Source organism: Podarcis pityusensis (assembly GCF_964106645.2).
Source record: "Podarcis pityusensis genome assembly, chromosome: 12".
Classification (NCBI taxonomy): domain Eukaryota; kingdom Metazoa; phylum Chordata; class Lepidosauria; order Squamata; family Lacertidae; genus Podarcis; species Podarcis pityusensis.
In genome coordinates, this window is record NC_138037.1 from 3,405,456 (window position 1) to 3,422,924 (window position 17,469).

Sequence of the window (17,469 nt, forward strand, 5' to 3'; positions counted from 1 at the left end):
GTCGATGCTACCACTAACAACGCCATCTTGACCTTCGACCAACACGGCTGAGCTGATATTACCCTTGCTGGTACCTTTCCCTTACTATGTCAGGTTCCTATTGGAAGACCGGACAAACGCTAGAACATTAGCAGTGGCAAAGTTTTTATCGGTGGTTGCAAGAACCAATGATCCCTATATTCCGAACAAAATTAACATGGCGGCGCGTGCAGATGCTGCGGCTGGTTGCTCCTCAACTCAGAATTTGGCTTTTTTGTCCTGCCAAAATAGACTTGTTTATAGTCGGCAGGACATGTTATCTATTCGGCTACGGAGTGAGTGCTGCACAAATTGTGAGTGTCTCCGCGTCTGCAAGGAAGATTTTATGACTTCAAAGAACTGGGGAGTAAAGAGACGCAGGAGAGACCGTAAACAGAAGAGAGGCTGTAGAGGAGGAAGGCGATTAAGGCAATTAAGGTTGAAGACACAACATTATAACTTACCGCTTCCCAGCATTTTCTATGCGAATGTGACATCTTTGGTGAATAAGCTGAAGGAGTGGAAATTGTGGATAGCAATGGAGGAAACTGTGAGTGAACGCTGTCTTCTGCTGCTTACAGAAACTTGGCTGACACCAATTATTCCTGACTCAGCCATACTACCCAGGACAGGATGGGGTTGTGCAGGGTTGTTAAGGCAGCAGAGAGCATTGTTGGCTGCCCACTCTCCACCTTAGAGCAGATTTATGCCACAAGGTGCCATAGGAAGGCACTGGACATAGTAAAAGATCCATCGCATCCTGGTCACTGTCTCTTCGAGCTCTTGCCGTCGGGACGGAGATACAGGACGATGAAGACAAGAACGAGCCGTCTTAAGAACAGCTTCTTCTCCTGAATGGGAAGCCCGGACTTTGAAAGTCATCTAATCTCCCTTGCTGTATTATACTGTATTGATTAATTAGTGTTTTTATGGAGCAGTCAAGTAATTTCGTTGTCCCCGAAGGGGGCAATGACAATAAAGATATTATTATTAAAATGCTTATTTAACCTGGAGGTAGGCTGCCTGAATTGTGCATTGCTTTGTAACGATTTGTTGGGTCTCTTGACCGTAATAAAGATTGATGGTGATATAGTTACACTAGTGGGAGCCAGTTCTCCCACCCCACACGCTGCCAAGATTGGGAGCTCAGGGTCAGGACAGGTTAGGAGGAAAGGGGAGATTTCACCAGGCTAGGCAGAAATGTTTGCACTGATGGGGCCCTTGGTACTTTGAATTCCACCCAAAATAATCCAAAAATGGGTCCAGTTTGTTTTATAGATGGGCTATTATTATTACTATGAGCATTATGTATTAAGATTAGTGGTAGTTCTCACTCAAGGCCACCAGTATGTAAATGAAGGATTGAAAACTGTTGCTCCTGATTGGATAGCTAGTTGTGAGTTGTTACTGTTTCAGGTTAGGTAAAGGTAAAGGGACCCCTGACCGTTAAGTCCTGTCGTGGCCGACTCTGGGGTTGCGACACTCATCTCGCTTTATTGGCCGAGGGAGCCGGCGTCCAGCTTCCGGGTCATGGGGCCAGCATGACTAAGCCGCTTCTGGCAAACCAGAGCAGCGCATGGAAATGCCGTTTACCTTCCCGCCGGAGTGGTACCTATTTATTTCCTTGCACTTTGATGTGCTTTTGAACTGCTAGGTTGGCAGGAGCAGGGACCGAGCAACAGGAGCTCACCCCATTGCGGGGATTCGAACCACCGACCTTCTGATCGGCAAGCCCTAGGCTCTGTGGTTTAACCCACAGCACCACCCGTGTCCCCCTGTTTCAAGTTACTTAGTAGTATATAAAACAGCCAGCTAGGCTGCAGTCGGTCTGATTCCAGGAGCAGTTCTAACTGCTGCAATAAAGAGCTGTGAATCCAACAGAGCTGTGTCCTTCGTCCATCTTTTCCACTATTCAACAATTAGCATTTGCAGTAGTAGTTTAACTGGGCACGTACCAAATTCAGGAGGAAATCCCTGTAGATTTGCTATTTCTCTTGGCGTAAAGTACCGCAGTTTAAGCGTCGACAGCTTCGTAAGCTTCTCGTCTTCGGACAAGGCCTCGAAGGATTTGAACACCGATTCCAGCTGTGGGAAAACGCAAAAGTTAACACCTCTAGGGTGAACCAATCGCTTTACAGAATTCCTATGCGTTTCTTCTTTAGCAATTGATTGCATACCACATTTGCCACAACACTCCCTGAAGGAGCCTTTAGGAGCTGAGTTGAAACTTTAATTGCCACAGGCCCGTCGGATTTTGGGTTCCAAAATGGGAAGGAAGCGATGGTCCAAGAAGCAGGTTTTCCTTCAGGCACCCACAAGGGTCCAGGAATGTAAGGGGCAAGCTATTATTATTATTATTATTATTATATATTTCATTTCTATACTGCTTTATATTCTAAGAAAAATCTCAAAGCAGTTTGCAGCATATGAAAACATCAGTAAAACAATCCACAATCAAACATTTCTGAAAAAAAGACAAATACAAAGTATACAGTCAAAGCAACATAATTAACAGGGAACTAAAATATTACCTTAAAAGATTTCAAAATAAAACATTACAAAGGAGGTAAGCTACAGAATACATATATAACACAAAGTTAGCAAAAATTAATAATTTTAAACAAACATTGCTAAGTGAAGTCAAATATAAAATACACATTTAAAACAGCATAATTAACAAGAGAATAAAATACTATCATAAGCATGATAACATTTTTTAAACAAATAATTTTTATTAAGTTTTCCATTTAACAATCCAATCATATCACATTAGCTAATCCAAATTATACCAATACATATCATAAAATCCAAATATTTTGCCGAATTTTTTAAATTTTTGTTGGGGGTACCCATGCTTCGAGTTCAGTAAGGATCCAATCATCTCATATTTCTGCTGCTTTGATGTTCAAGCATGATAACATTTAAATGGTTTCTCCCCATGTGAGTTCGTTGGTGTTTTCTAAGAGTTCCTCTCTCACTGAAACCCTTTCCACAATCCATACATTTAAATGGTTTCTTCCCAGTGTGACTTTGTTGATGCACAATGTGTTTCCCACTACGAATTAATCTCTTTCCACACTGCAAACATTTATATGGTTTCTCCCCCTGTAAGAGTCAGTTAATGATTTCTAAGCGCTCCACTCTTGCTGAAGCTCTTTCCACAATCCATACATTGAAAAGGTTTCTCCCTGGTGTGAGTTCGTTGATGTACACTAAGTGTTCCATTTTTACTGAAGCTTTCCGCACTCCATACATTGAAAAGGTTTCTCTTTTTGATTGCACATATTGGTTGCACATATCCATATTTGTATTTATTTAATATGGGATTCCGGGTTTATTTCTGCAAAGCGTTTTGCTGCTTATACATCTGGACGAAAGCTCTGAAAACACACCTAAATACACCTCAAAACTAATCAAGGGACATATAAACAAAACCACTGTACCTGAATCTCCTCTGCTGTCTGCAACACGGAGCCAGTTCCTTCTATATAGTGACCATACCTTAAAAAAAAATATCAATTGAGCAAGGTATTAAGATTCTGGTGAGATTTCCAGAACTGATGGAGTGCAGAGGTTAAGAAGGCAGAACTTGCGAAAGAATCTGCACGAAACATTATTATCGAATGCAGCCAATCTGTGTGTGTGTGGAAAATTAGCCAGTCTGAACTTAAAAAATAGAAGACCATACAATGCACTCAATCTAAATAGGATTTTATTCGCAGGTTGCCCTATTTACACTCCAAAGCCAGGAATTTCATGCTGTCTGTCATGTTCTCCCTTTCAGACTTCCATTCTACAAAGTCTCGAAAAGCAGTTTGATAGAGCTACCAACCTCGCTGAGGAATAATAATAACAATAATAATAATAATTTATTATTTGTACCCCGCCCATCTGGCTGGGTTTCCCCACCCACTCTGGGCGGCTTCCACAGAGACCAAAAATACACTAAGACGTCACACATTAAAAACTTCCCTGAACAGGGCTGCCTTAAGATGTCTTCTGAATGTCAGGTAGTTGTTTATCTCTTGGACATCTGATGGGAGGGCGTTCCACAGGGCGGGCGCCACTACCGAGAAGGCCCTCTGCCTGGTTCCCTGTAACTTGGCTTCTCGCAGTGAGGGAACTGCCAGAAGGCCCTCGGTGCTGGACCTCAGTGTCCGGGCTGGACAATGGGGGTGGAGACACTCCTTCAGGTCTACTGGGCCAAGGCCGTTTAGGGCTTTAAAGGTCAGCACCAACACTTTGAATTGTGCTTGGAAATGTACTGGGAGCCAATGCAGATCTCTCAGAACCGGTGTTATGTGGTCCCGGTGGCCGCTCCCAGTCCCCAGTCTAGCTGCCGCATTCTGGATTAATTGCAGTTTCCAGGTCACCTTCAAAGGTTGCCCCACATAGAGCGCATTGCAGTAGTCCAAGTGGGAGATAACTAGAGCATGCACCACTCTGGCGAGGCAGTCTGTGGGCAGGGAGGGTCTCATCCTGTGTACCAGATGGAGCTGGTAGACAGCCGCCCTGGACACAGAATTGACCTGTGCCTCCATGGACAGCGGTGAGTCCAAAATGACTCTCAGGCTGCGCACCTGGTCCTTCAGGGGCACAGTGACCCCATTCAGAACCAGGGAGTCCCCCACACCCACCCTCCCCCTGTCCCCCCAAAACAGTACTTCTGTCTTGTCAGGATTCAACCTCAATCTGTTAGCTGCCATCCATCCTCCAGCCGCCTGTTGGAAGCTGCTGTTTGGAAGCCCTCTTGATATTTGACTAGAAAAAGTCATACTTTCGTTGACATTCATGATACCTAACAAGCTGAGAATAAGTGGCAGTTTGATGAGGAGTAGGTACATTATGCTGCATAATGCATCGTCCGTCTTGAATAAACCATACAAAGTGCATTAACAAATTATTTTGCCCCAAAACAACAGCCCAATAGCATCGTTTTGCTCTCGGGGTAGCTCAGTTTATTTGAAAGCCATTCAACATTGTCCTTTGTGAGCCCTCGTTTGGGCTGGGTGTTCTCACAGCCTAGTCTGCTCATAATAATAATAATAATATAACAGTATATATATAAAGCAGATAATTAAATGAGCAAATTACAGTGGTGCCTCGCAAGACGAAATTAATCCATTCCGCGAATCTCTTCGTCTTGCGGTTTTTTCGTCTTGCGAAGCACGGCTATTAGCGGCTTAGCGGCTTTAAGAAAAAGGAAACAAACTCGCAAGAACTCGCAAGACGTTTCGTCTTGCGAAGCAAGCCCATAGGGAAATTCGTCTTGCGGAATGACTCAAAAAACAGAAAACTCTTTCGTCTAGTGAGTTTTTCGTCTTGCGAGGCATTCGTCTTGCGGGGCACCACTGTAAATGACTCTGGATATGCAGAAGAAAAAATGCAAGGAACTGAAGAAAGACGGGGAAGGAAGTCAAACTTTGAAATGTGAAATTGATTGTCAAACTAATGAAATGTATAAACTTGAAAAATATAAACAAAAACCTTTTTTTTTTTAAAGTTAGGAATGGTTCTGATGATATTCCACTCTTAACGTGATTAAAATGTGACAGCAGGGGGTGAGTGCTGCACAGCAACCAAGGAGACAGCGGAGACAGCGCATTTAGGAAGGGTGTGTTCCAGAAGAGCCTGGTTTATTGGCTAGCTTTTAAAAAAGAAAGCTACAAAGAAAATATTGTATTCTGACATAATTATAATAAATAATAATAATAAATTTTATTTATACCCCAGGCTCAGGGCGGCTAACACCAATAGAATCACAGTAAAAACATCATGGGGGGGGGGGGGGGAACAATTTAAAATACAGATTAAAATGCAATTTAAAATGCAGCCTCATTTTAAAAGTAGCTGATAAATCAAGACCCTAAGGGGAGGGAAACATAAGGGTCAGACTGAGTCCAAACCAAAGGCCAGGCAGAACAGCTCTGTCTTGCAGGCCCTGCGGAAAGATGTCAAGTCCCGCAGGGCCCTGGTCTCTTGGGACAGAGCGTTCCACCATGTCGGGGCCAGTGCTGAAAAGGCCCTGGCTCTAGTTGAGACCAACCTAACCTCCTTGAGACCTGGGACCTCCAAAGTGTTGTCATTTGTGGACCTTAAGGTCCTCCCTGGGGCATTACAGGAGAGGCAGTCCCGTAAGTACGTGGGTCCTAGGCTGCATAGGGCTTTAAAGGTCAAAACCTTTAATATTCTGATAATATTCCCCCAACTCAGTGTTTCCCAAACTTGGGTCTCCAGCTGTTTTGGGACTACAATTCCCATCATCCCTGACCACTGGTCCTGCTAGCTGGGGACAATGGGAGTTGTAGTCCAAAAACAGCTGGAGACCCAAATTTGGGAAACTGCACCAACTCGTAATTTCAAGAGACGCTTACCCTTTCGTGAAGCACGTCGATCTTCTGCAAGAGGGGGTGACGATGTCTAGAAGGAAAGCGTAACGCAGTAAGGACTTTGCGGGCAGGAAGAATTGACTCATTTCTTCTCCGTCGCCATCTTGGAGGTACGCTTTTAGCATTTGCACAGAGAGGTCCCTGTCCACTTGCTGTTTCCTTTCCAGCTGTTCCGCTGTTTCAGTTGCACAAAACAAATGAAATATCGTGAAAATCCCTGAACCGAGAAGTAATCGACTAGAAATATTATCTTGTGGAAGTAAACTAAATAATAAAAAAATCAAAAAGCTGAAGGGAAAAAATGAGAAAACCTAAAATTGGACAAAGCCTTAAAGGGATGCCAGCTACAAACCTCATTTCACTTTCCTCAGAATGAAATAAGATATACGATATCTTTATTGTCATTGTCCCATGCAGAACAATGAAATTGAAAAACTACATAAAACTACATAAAACATTCAAAAACCCCTAAAAAACTCTGAAACCCCATTTTAAAATACACTATACTATAGAGACCCCTTATGCTGTGTTTAGAACCAGAATAGCATTTGCGTAGAAACTGTTTCTTAGGCGGCTAGTCCTAGTCTTTATAACCCTGGACCTTCTTCCAAAAGGCAGAAGCTGAAAGAGATCGTTTCTGGGGTGTGCACTATAATGCGCTATCTCTGCAGCTTTCTTATGGCACCTGGAAGCATAGATTTGATCTAAGGTGGGAAGAGTGCACCCAATTATTCTCTCCGTAGTCTTGACAATCCTGGACAGCATTGGTTTTTCCCTGACCGTGCAGCTCCCAAACCACACACAGAGACCATAAGTTAATACATTCTCAGCAGTACAATGGTAAAATGCCATCAACAGGTCCTTTGAGAGATTGTTTTTCCGGAGGATTCTCAGAAAATATAACTTCTGCTGTGCTCTCTTCATCAGGTCTTTGCTGTTTTCTCCCCAGGTTAGGTCGTCTCTCAACTCCATTCCCAGAAATCGAAATAGAAAAATCATAAACTTTAAATGACCAAAATTTAAAAATAGGGGGTAGAACTCCCCAAAATTCTGAAGTATTATAATCCTAGCTTGACCTAGGTAATAAAGGATTGAGGACTCAAAGGTACAGTTTCTAATAGTGAATTTACAAAAAAAGGTTTGGAAACCTGTTTCAAGCTTGAAAAGGAAGTCCTGTGGGTGTTGTTTGCCATCATTGTCATAACCAGAGTCTGGGTCTTTTGCAGCCTTTGGGGAGCTGTGCTCGGCTGAGGCTGCAGGAACTCTGGATGCCTCCGAACTCGCTGGCTCCTGGCTTGGGAAATCTGTCAGTATCTGAACATGAAACAAAAACGTGCAAGCAAATTAAGGAAGTTTTATCTCTTCTGGGTTTAAGTAAAAACCCACTGTCTGTCTGACTGTCATTGCTGAACTGCTCCAAATTATTTGATCTTTTTTTTTTTTTTTGCAATTCATCTTTCTTAGTTTCTTTTGACAAACATCCATGAAATCACTTTGTAACATCTCAACTTTCCCGTTACTAAGCATGTGATTCTAAAACATAATAAAGAAAACAAAAATATGTACTCAATTATTTAATTCATTTGTATTCCATTTGCACTTGACTCCCCTCCCCTTCTTACTTGGGTCCTCTATTATTATTTTTTTAGTTGAATACCCATCATCATGTATCTATATATTTGAAAACCTACTTTCCCTCTATAATATTTTTACTTACAGGAGTTATTCTAAACCAGTCAAAAAATTTAATTCTCCATAATGGACTTTCAGATACTGTTTAAATATATTCCAATCATTTTTGAATTTTTGTTTCATTTGATCTCTTATCTGCCCTGTCAATCCATCTTGGCTGTACTCCATCAACAATCCGCCAATCTTTCTTTGTCGGGAAGATCTCTGATTTCCAATTCTGAGCGATTTTAAAAGCGAATGGGATGTTGATCAGGTCAACCAAAGGACTGGTTAAAAAGGAACTTATATTCGCTTTAATAAGATTGTCATGTATATTCTTTTTAAGAGGGACAAGAAGGGATCTTGCCAGGAATCTTATAAAGAGAGAGGTTCAGACAAAACTGCAACAAGCAAACCGCTGTGCATTTAAAGGGGGATGTTTAAACTCTGCTAAGACATAGAACTTGCTAACGCAAGTTAGGAAGAATATCATTAAACAATATATCCTCTCTTTGCCTCCCTGAACATTCCCACACTGGCTCCCAGAGAGGAGATCACAGCAGGTTTATGCCTCCCTGTCTTTGGCTACTGCGCCGAGCTAAGCTGTGGTATTGCGAAGAACAGAGAAAACAGCCTTGAAGGAATGGGTTTCCCAAATCTAAAAACCTGACTGTGTAGTCAGTCTGGAACGGGCCCCAAAATCCGCATTTTTCCTTCTCCAAAGGACCATTTCTAAAATGCTTTACCTTGAGCTCTTGAGCCAAAACCCAGCTGTATAAACAAGTGCTCAAAGCGCTCTCCTTTATTAGTCCGTGACGACAATGGATGGCTTTGGCTGTTCCAGTGGAGCAGGGATGGCATGTCTGGGTCTTATCTTACATCCTGACCACACTCTGACGTACAGACCTAGTCCGGGAACAGCGCCAGGAGACCTTCTTACCCCAAGATAAGGAATACAGGAAGGGGAACACCCTTTTATGGTTAAGAGTACTGGAGCAGGTACATGTGTGATGTCAACCTGCGTGTATAAGCTGACGTGGCTGGATTCCTGGGGAAGGGGGAAGAGGGTGCCTGGAGGATATATATACTGCATGAAATTTCTCATTTCTTTGGACTTGACCACGCAAGTGCCTTCTGCTATTCGGAGAGCAGAATAAACTCTTTCTCTGAATCAACCTCGGTGTCATTTGACTTCCTTCCTCCCGTCCGGGAGCAATACAGACCCCACCAGTCGGTAAAGTCTAAGAAGGCTACAGCCTCACCTTACCAGGGTCTTGAAAAGGAAAAGGCTCTGACTGAAGCCTTGCGATCAGGAAATACCTTAGTCTTGAGTTTGGGATGCCAAGCTGCAAGGGAAAAGACTGCAATAAGTAACCAAGGCCCACAGCATGCAGAACAGCCAAGTTATCAAAATGCCAGGTTTTATTATAACAAAACAATAACACTGTCCTAAACAGGGGGGGGTCTTCTAGCGGTTCCCTCACTGCGAGAAGTGAAGCGACAGGGAACCAGGCAGAGGGAAGGCAGCCCTGTAAAGGGACGCTTTTCAATGTTCTATTATGTTTTTTCATATCTCCCGCTTGGACTACTGCAATGCGCTCTACGTGGGGCTACCTTTGAAGGTGACCCGGAAACTCCAATTAATCCAGAATGCGGCAGCTAGACTGGGGACTGGGAGCGGCCGCCGGGACCACATAACACCGGTTCTGAGAGATCTGCATTGGCTCCCAGTACGTTTTCGAGCACAATTCAAAGTGTTGGTGCTGACCTTTAAAGCCCTAAACGGCCTCGGTCCAGTATACCTGTAGGAGCGTCTCCACCCCCATCGTTCTGCCAGGACACTGAGGTCCAGCTCCAAGGGCCTTCTGGCAGTTCCCTCATTGCAAGAAACCAAGTTACAGGGAACCAGGCAGAGGGCCTTCTCAGTGGTGGTGCCCGCCCAGTGGAACACCCTCCCTTCAGATGTGAAGGAAATAACTAGCTATCTTCTCTTGAAAAGACATCTGAAGGTAGCCCTGTTTAGGGAAGCTTTTAATATTTAATGCTGTATCGTTTTTAACATGTGATTGGGAGTCGCCCAGAGTGGCTGGGGAAACTCAGCCAGATGGGCGGGTTATAAATAATAAATTATTATTATTATTATTATTATTATTATTATTATTATTATTATATATGCTGGAAGCCACCCAGAGTGGCTGGGTTTACCCAGTCAGATGGGCAGGGTACTAATGCCATCATCATCATCATCATCAAACCCTAGTTGGAGTAGCCTTGATCCGGGTAGTAATATTGGGGTCTGCTAATCAAACCTTAAATTGTTCCAGGCACTGTTGACACCAATAAGAGCCTGTAGGCAGGAGATCCAAAACATTGTTTAATTCAATTGAATAAGGGTACAGAAGAAGGTTGGCCGGCCATGAGGACGCCTACACCAGGCTTTTAAAACTGCGCTTCCCCCCTGTCTCCCCTTTTGTCCCTCCCCTAATTTCTTTTGGTTAAGAACTTGCAGCTGACGATGCCCAGTTCAGGGTCTGCTCCTTCTGTTCCTTGACATGTGTCCCCCACAAGTCACATACAGTCACATACATCCCATGTACATTTAAATTAGTAATTTAAGGACAAGGGATGTGTCTTTTGATATTCATGAGATATTTACGCGTGCGTACTTTCTTAACAAAGGGATGTGGATGGCGCTGTGGGTTAAACCACAGAGCCTAGGACTTGCTGATCAGAAGGTCGGTGATTCGAATCCCCGCGATGGGGTGAGCTCCCGTTGCTCAGTCCCTGCTCCTGCCAACCTAGCAGTTCAAAAGCACGTCAAAGTGCAAGTAGATAAATAGGTACCGCTCCAGCGGGAAGGTAAACGGCGTTTCCGTGCGCTGCTCTGGTTCGCCAGAAGTCATGCTGGCCACATGACCCAGAAGCTGTACACCGGCTCTCTCGGCCAATAAAGCGAGATGAGCGCCGCAACCCCAGAGTCGTCCATGACTGGACCTAATGGTCAGGGGTCCCTTTACCTTTACTTTACTTTCTTAACTCAGCATCTCCTAATTCTCCTTGTTACCTTGGATTGTAAATCTTTCACTCTTAGGCGCCTCTTTGCTATCTACAGGCCTTGAGCAATAAAATGACTCCTTAATGCAGGGGTAGGCAACCTAAGGCCTGGGGGCTGGATCTGGCCCAATCGCCTTCTCAATCTGGCCCGCGGACAGTCAGGGAATCAGCGTGTTTTTACATGAGTAGAATGTGTCCTTTTATTTAAAATGCATTTCTGAGTTATTTGTGGGGCATAGGAATTCATTCATTTTTTTTCTTCAAAATATAGTCCAGATCACCACATGGTCTGAGGGATGGTGGACTGGCCCACGGCTGAAGAAGGTTGCTGACCCCTGCCTTAACACATTCCAAACGAGCTGGTAAGAGGTAATTAATGAGTCCCTAACAAATAGACGCGCGGGTGGCACTGTGGGTTAAACCACTGAGCCTAGGGCTTGCTGATCAGAAGGTCGGCGGTTCGAATCCCCACGGCGGGGTGAGCTCCCGTTGCTCGGTCCCTGCTCCTGCCCACCTAGCAGTTCGAAAGCACGTCAAAGTGCAAGTAGATAAATAGGTACCGCTCCAGCGGGAAGGTAAACGGCGTTTCCGTGTACTGCTCTGGTTTGCCAGAAGCGGCTTAGTCCTGCTGGCCACATGACCCGGAAGCTGTACGCCGGCTCCCTCGGCCAATAAAGCGAGATGAGCGCCGCAACCCCAGAGTTGTCTGTGACTGGACCTAATGGTCAGGGGTCCCTTTACCTTTACTAACAAATAGACAACGGGAGAAATTCAACTTCAAAAGGCCAGATTGATGGACTGCAAACTGGCTTTCCTTAGCATAACACCTGATAGATTCTCCAACAGGGAAACAGAGACAGCAAGCACAATTTTATAAAGAAGCGAATATAGCTGGTTATTTTATATAAAAACAGGCTCAATAATCATTTCTGACCCCACAGTAACACTACGTAATACACTGACTATCCAGTCATCTTTTTCACACACAAAAAGCGTAGATCTACATGGGAACTTTCAGAGTTCGATTTGTTTTTGGTTATGACATTACTCACGCAAGTTGGAGACAAGAGAAATTCTTGATATGTAAATCCACACTTCTCTAGTGTTCGTATGAGTTCATCTCTGGCAATACAATACATATATACATATTAAAAAACAATGAATTGGACTATGACAAGTTAAATGCCTCAGGTGTTGTGCTATGTATATTTTCTACTTGCAAACTGTTACGCTGAGTCACCCGGACTTAGATGACCACCAAAAGCCTCCTTCCAAAGCAGATATTATATTTTCTATGTCAAATCTCTCCGCCCCCCCCCCCGAAAACAACATTTTCCAGCCTGAAGAGACCTTTTGCATCATATCTGTGATTCTCTCCCGCCCCTCCAGCAAATAAGAAAATAAGTAATTCCACCAAATGTTATTTACTGAGCTTGGATCCTAGAACAATAGGTAGATAGGATCCTAGAATGCAATAACCTGATTGGCCTGTGGGAGCAGCCCAATCAGGATCCAGCAGGGAAGCAGAATCAGCCAATCAGACGGGACCCGTTGTGTAAATAATGTGTATAAAAGCCTGAGGTTTTGGGGGAAATTCATTCACTGTTGACAAGCTGCAACAAAGAGCATGAAATCACTTTGCGACTCGGTATATTTCACCATACCTAGCAGAAGATGTTTCGAAGCCTTTGACGTTTTCTAAAAGTAAATATTTGGGTAGCTTGGCTAGTCTGCAAAAGAATTTGTTTATAAAGGATAGTTAATAAAATGATACGATTTGGATCAAAACTTCCATTAAACTAAGATGCCGTCTGCATTTGACATCTGAACCGTGTGGCAGCCCATTTCTCTCAAAAGATGACCAAATAATAATAATAAAATAAAAATAAAAAAATTCAGCATTTCTAGGATCAGGGGCCCCAGGCAGAGAAAGCATGTGATCGTTATTTCAGTAACACAAGAGCTAGTGGAATCTGAATATTGATCCTGTGTATTTGTTTTGTTTTGTTTTGTGTGTTTTTTTGCAATTTCCCACTAATTTTTTTTTAAAGAATATTCCAATTTTAAAGTTACAAAAAAAGATATAGAAAAAAAAACAAACCACATACATCTTACAAAAAACAGACAGTAAAAAAGAAATAAAAAAGACAAAAAATCACAGTAAAAAATGACAAAAATCAAATTAGACCATTACAACCATTTTCTCATTTACTTATTTCCATGACTTCCTCTCACCTCCCTGCTTTGTATTCTAGTTTAAATCGTATCTCCAGCAAATCCTTCTAACCTTCTTTTCTTTTACTTATTTTAACATTCGAAAGTATTTAATTCTCCTCTATCCTCATTTTACACCTCATATTTACTTATTCCATTATACCCTGTCTGCCAATACGGTCTAGTATTCTTCTCCAACTTTTTCTAACATTCTTTTATATTACAGTGTTTCTGAAGATATATTTTAAATTTTTTCCAGTCTTCTTCCATCAACCCTTCTTCCTGATCTCGAATTCTGCCGGTCATCTCAGCCAGTTCCATATAGTCCATCACTTTCCTCTGCCATTCTTCTCGGGTAGGCAATTCTTGTGTCCTCCACATGCAGCTGCTGGGTGACCTTGGGCCAGTCACACTTCTCTGAAGTCTCTCAGCCCCACTCAGCTCACAGAGTGTTTGTTTGGGAGAGGAAGGGAAAGGAGAATGTTAGCCGCTTTGAGACTCCTTCGGGTAGTGATAAAGCGGGATATCAAATCCAAACTCTTCTCTTCTTCCTCTACTCAGACATGCTTGGCCAAGGAAGATTAGAAGTGTGTTTGCAGACTTCCAGGTAACATTACCCACCCAAACTAGACTCTTTTCAGGGTTGGAGAGGTTGCACAAAACGGTTTGCTTACAGAGCAGTATTTCTGTGTGTATTTCAGAAAATCTAGAGAAGGGAAATCGCCTTAAGGAAAGCCACTTTTGAGCTGATTACCTTGGAAGAATATCCAGAATATAGAGAAAGCTCCGGGTCCTGGGGTCCGAAACATCGCCCTGTCGGCCGATTCTGCAGACAAGGAAGAGAAGAGAATCAAAGCTATTGGCAAACGTGACTCAACTTTCTTGCATGGAGCTCTGAGTTCTGACTAGAGAATTTATTCCATCTTTCATTTCACACAAATAAGAGTTTGGTGTGGAAGCCCTACTCAGGGTAGACCCATTGGAATTAACAGACATGCCTAACTTAGAGAGATTACTCTCAGTGGGTTGACTGCAAGTAAAACTTAATATTTATTAATTAAATTTATTAATATTTATTTATTAAATTTGTACGCCACCATATATATCTAAAGGTTTTATCATTTAGCCTGGTGCAATGTACATCTAAGAGTAATGTTTTTTGTTTTTTTACTTTATTAAATGTCATTAATTTTTGTACTATTGTACTTCGTTAAAAAAAAACAACCTTAAATGAAAAAAAAGTCAAGCTATCCGATATCCCTTCTGGAAGCATTTAATACCGTAAGATCTACATCAGCACATGTTTTCCTCTCCTTTTAAACAGAAATGGGGAATTTGAAACACGCACCTCGTAAAGGGTTGACAAGGAGGGCTCATCAAGATCATATCGAAAGACAACCTGTCAAAGTCCTTCAGGGATATTCCCTAAATAAATAAATCAATTAGGCATTTTACATTATGAATAAGATAATAATAAATTTTTATTTATACCCTGCCCTTCCCGGTTCAGAAAACTGGGCTCAGGGCAGCTAACAGCAAATTTAAAACAATTGATGCAACAAAAAACAGCATAAAATACAGTATAAAACGTGAATAACAATAAATTCAGAATTTATTGTTTATAAAAATCAATTTAGGGGGGAAATCCATCCAATAAACATTAGATGATCACCAGGGCTAGCTGGCTAAATTAGTCCTATTTGGGCCAGCAAGGAGACCAGGGGAGAATTAGTTTTGGGATCCCAGAGCGGGTAATCTTCATAAAAAGGGGAGGGGGAGGGAAGGAAGGGGAATAAAAGATCAGGCTAAGTTCAAATTGAAAGCCCAGTGGAATAGCTCTGTCTTACAGGCCCTGTGGAAGGAAGTTAAATCCTGCAGGGCCGTGGTCTCCTGGGACAGAGCATTCCGCTAGGTCGGAGCCACCACTGAGAAGGCCCTGGCCCTGGGGGAAGGATAATCTGACTTCCTTAGGGCCCGGGACCTCTAAACTATGGTTGTTCATGGACCTTAAGGTCTTCTGTGGGGCAGACCAGGAGAGGCGGTCCCATAAATACGAGGGCCCTAAGCCACAAAGGGCTTTCATTCTTTCCTTCTGTGTTAAAATAGGATGTGTTCACATTCCATTTTGCATGTTGCCGCTTTAGCTTATAAAAGTAACGCTGCTAAATCCATGTGTTTTGTCATAAGGAGGGCCATTCTCTAATACACAGACGATGTTCTTTGCAGTTGCGGTTAAGTCACGTCAAAGAGCCATGAGGACTGTGCATAGCCCAGAATTTTATTAGCTAATCCCTTTAAGAGAACAGCAGGAACAGCTCCAAAGTTATTCCAACGAGATTAACAGTGGAAGCTTACAAAAATAAAATTAAAATAGATTAGAAACCTTTCAAAACATTGTTAAAATTTAAATGCCCACAAGAAGCAAACACTGCATTTTTAAGGGAGTTGTCGATGCTCAAACAAAGGTGCTAGGCAGTCATAGAGTCAATAGAATTGTAGACTTGGAAGGGACCCTGGAGATCATCCAGTCCAACCCGCTGAAATGCAGGAATATGCAGCTGAGCTGTCCCATACAGGGAGTGAACCGGCAGTGAACACAGTTATTTAAGGGCGAGTGATTTGTGTTCACAGGAGGCCGTCCGGTGCTGGATTTATATATAAGCTGAACAAGCTATAGCTCAGGGCCCCACTCTCTTGGGGGCCCCCCAAAAATTAAAGGGTGGGGGGAACTAGATGTACATTTCCAAAATATAAGATAAAAAAATAAATTAAAATACAGCAACAGTGTTTTGTTTGCTCTGAGCCTGGCTTCGGCTGGGGAGGGCGGGATATAAATAAAATTTTATTATTATTATTTTACTGTTTGTGTTGTGTAGGCTCCTATGATGTAAGTCAGGGGCCCCGCCTGCTAGCCTGCTCCCTAAAATATCTCGGGTTTGCTCCTTTCTATATAGAGGGTGCCTGCATTCTGCATGTTCAAATGGCTTTAGATACCTATTGGGTCCATAAATTAGCATATATTCAACACAAAAAACGGCAACAATTTGTTGTTGACAAAGGACAGCTGGACATATCAAGGGCCCCATTACCTTCAGGAGCTGAGGGCCGCATCAAACCTAAATCTGGCCCTGACGGCACCCTATCTGCAACATAATGTACCAACTGCAATGTCTGATCTGGGTTCAAGGGCAAACCCACATAAGACGGCTTTACAGTTATCCAGCCTCAAAGTTAACCAGCAACACGGGTCCCTGTGGCTTTGGTGGAAACACCTAGTTCGCTTTCTTACAAATCCTGACCTGTCAGTTTATTTATTTATTTATTTTTCAAGCAAAGCCTAGATTTTTAAATTTACTTCAACATGTTATTTACCATATCCATGACATTTTGCAACCTGCAATGGTTTGGTATAACTAGTAAAAACAAAACAAAAAATCTTTTCCAGCAAGGATATATTCCATGCAGGATAAGTGGCTATAATATTGTTTCCAGGTTTATGTAAGCTACTGAGACAAAAACAATTTTTTGGCTCTTAATTGTGTGTGCCTATTCCAAAAGCAAGGATATTTCCATTTCAACTGCAAAAGAAAGACAAATGCAATCCATTTATAACTAGGGGCGCTTCCACTTCCACATGGCCAACCTCCCTCTCTCCTTTTTTTTTAAATTTTTTTTTATTCATTTTGCAATACAAAAATATAAAAACACGTAACACAATTTTTCACAAATACATTTTTTTGAGTTCCCTCAGCTCTTCTGCAAATCCTCCGTTTTAGTCCTTCTTCCGCATTTCTTAATCTAATATTGCCTTTTATTAAAAACCTCCTGCCTCTTATTCCCTTTTCTACAATATTTCTAATATTATTTTCACAGAGCCTCTTGCAAACCTACAAACGTTAATTATTCATCGCAAATACTTTTCAAATAGTCTACAAATTTACTCCAGTCTTCAGTGAATCTGTGGTCTCGTAGGCCTTGGATCCTTCCTGTTAATTTATCAAGTTGACCTGTCAGTTTAACCCAGACTGAGATCAGAACTCCAAATTGGCAAGGGAAATATTTTTGCATCATCCAGACTACTCACCTCGATTGTCTTAGGCCACAGTGGGGTGGCGGGAAAGTT

At 42.5% G+C, this 17,469-nt stretch overlaps 1 protein-coding gene and 1 long non-coding RNA gene across 4 annotated transcripts in view; one reads left to right on the top strand and one right to left on the bottom strand.

Annotated features, from left to right (window-relative positions):
• Window positions 1-17,469, bottom strand: part of LOC308459060 (zinc finger protein 653-like) — a 78,837-nt gene that overhangs the window by 49,445 nt on the left and 11,923 nt on the right. The window lies entirely within an intron of this gene.
• LOC308459232 overlaps window positions 3,993-17,469 on the top strand; it is a 216,915-nt gene continuing 203,438 nt past the window's right edge. Inside the window, exon 1 of the long non-coding RNA XR_013977930.1 lies at window positions 3,993-4,034. This is a non-coding gene — a long non-coding RNA (uncharacterized lncRNA). The remainder of the gene's footprint in view (window positions 4,035-17,469) is intronic.